Source organism: Tachyglossus aculeatus, chromosome 1 (genome assembly GCF_015852505.1).
Source record: "Tachyglossus aculeatus isolate mTacAcu1 chromosome 1, mTacAcu1.pri, whole genome shotgun sequence".
Taxonomy (NCBI): Eukaryota; Metazoa; Chordata; class Mammalia; order Monotremata; family Tachyglossidae; genus Tachyglossus; species Tachyglossus aculeatus.
This window is the reverse complement of record NC_052066.1, coordinates 92,084,670-92,086,879: the sequence shown is the minus strand read 5'-3', so window position 1 is coordinate 92,086,879 and position 2,210 is coordinate 92,084,670. Positions and strand designations below refer to the sequence as shown.

The following is a 2,210-nucleotide window of genomic DNA, read 5'->3' as shown; positions in this document are numbered from 1 at the left end:
CCTGTATATATGTATATATGTTTGTACATATTTATTGCTCTATTTATTTATTTTACTTGTACCTATCTATTCTATTTATTTTATTTTGTTAGTATGTTTGGTTTTGTTCTCTGTCTCCCCCTTTTAGACTGTGAGCCCACTGTTGGGTAGGGACTGTCTCTATATGTTGCCAACTTGTACTTCCCAAGTGCTTAGTACGGTGCTCTGCACACAGTAAGTGCTCAATAAATACGATTGAGTGATTGATAGAAGGGGTGAATAAATAGGGACTCAGAACTAGTCCTGAGGGATTCCCACAGTTTGGGGGGGAAGTGGCAAAGGAGGAGCCAGCAAAAGAGACTGAGAATGAGTGGCCAGAGATAGGAGAATTAGGAGAGGACAGTGACAATGAAGCCAAAGTTAGGTAAGGTTGGAAGTGATTTATTTTAGTATCCATCTCCCATGCTAGATTATATTTTCCTTTTGGGCAGGAATCGTGTCCTCCAACTACTGATTCCTCTCAAGTTCTTAGTAGAGTGCTGGGCCCGGAATTAGCGTTCAATAAATACCACTTACTGATGGGCACTATTAGTGGGTTCTTTTGTATCTTAACAGCTCAGGCTGAATTTTTTCAGGGGGTACTTGGTTCTAGGGGAAGCTTGAAGTGAAATTCAGTATGGTTGATTCTTTTTCTGGACCAGAATTCTCTCTCTGGTCAACACATTCTTATAGCCTTCACAGGACCAAAGAAGCACAGTGTAAACCTTACTATTCATTCATTCATTCAATCGTATTTATTGAGCACTGTGTGCAGAGCACTGTACTAAGCGCTTGGGAAGTACAAGTTGGCAACATATAGAGACGGTCCCTACCCAACAGTGGGCTCACAGTCTAGAAGCGGGAGACAGACAACAAAACAAAACATGTACACAGGTGTCAAAATCTTGGGGGACTTGTCTTACGCTATCAAATCATCTCCAACCCATAGCGAGGCCATGGACACATCTCTTCCAGAATGCCCCACCTCCATCTGCAATTGTGAGAAGCAGCATGGCTTAGTGGAAAGAGCATGGGCATGGGAGTCAGAGGTCGTGGGTTCTAATCCTGGCTCCACCACTTATCAGCTGTGTGACTTTGGGCAAGTCACTTAACTTCTCTGTGCCTGTTACCTCATCTGTTAAATGGGGATTTAAGACTGTGAGCTCCACGTGGGACAACGTGATTACCTTATATCTTCCCCTAGCATTTAGCACAGTGCTTGGCACATAGCGCTTAACAAATACCATGATTATCATTATTACTGTATCCGTAGAGTTTTTGTGGTAAAAATCCAGAAGTGGTTTACCACTGACGACTTCTGTGCAGTGAGCTTGAGTCTCTACCGTCGACTCTTTCTCATGCTGCTGCTGCCCAGCACAGGTGAGTTTTGACTTGTAGCCAATTGCCTTCCACTCACTAGCCACTGCCCAAGCTAGGAATGGAATGGTTAGGCCTCTGCTTCACTCTCCCTCCCATAGTCGAGATTGGTAGAGTAGTGGAAACTCTCCAGGTGTGACCCTGAGAGGGGAAACCTTACCTACTCTAAGATATATAGCTGTCCTTTATTTTCTGAGATGAAGCCCTGAACCCTCCTCACTGCTGATGTTCCCCAGCCTGGAACTCTCTTCCCACCCCCAAATTTGGGGGACTAGAATTCCCCCCATTTTCAAAGCCTTCCTAAATCCCACCTCTTCCAGGAAATCTTCCCCGATTAACTTGTCACCTCAGGTATGTCTGCCCAACACCCATCTTAGAATTTGTTTCTTTTTTTCCTATCCTTGGCACTTAGTGTACATATGTACACATTATTCATATTTTTATCCATACCCTTAGTTATTCAGCTCTTTCATTATGATGTGCTTTCTTTGCTTCCTGTTTAATCGTTGTTCTTCCTCCTACTTTTGCTGCCTTAAATCATCTTTTTTCTAGCTCTTTCTTAGCTCTTTCTTGGAGGGCACGGAACATGTTTTGGGTTGTTGTACTCTCCCAAGGGCTTATTACGGTGCTTAACATTGAGTGAGTTCTTGGTAAATCCCAGTGCCTCATGGTGCTACTGTTGGTAGTGAGTGTGGCTGACAAGACGGATGCATGACTAACACACTCTGCGCCAATATTTCTACCTAAGTCTAGATCCCTGTGGAGCTACTGGGTTTGCTCCTCTCTGTCTGTGTGTCAGTGTCTTCATTTCTCCA

At 43.8% G+C, this 2,210-nt stretch overlaps 1 non-coding gene across 1 annotated transcript; it reads right to left on the bottom strand.

Moving 5' to 3' along the window:
* Nucleotides 1-1,408: 1,408 nt before the first annotated feature.
* On the bottom strand, nucleotides 1,409-1,546 carry LOC119935288. The gene has a single exon (XR_005453179.1). It is a non-coding gene; the product is annotated as a small nucleolar RNA SNORA7 (small nucleolar RNA).
* Between the last annotated feature and the right edge of the window lie 664 nt (nucleotides 1,547-2,210).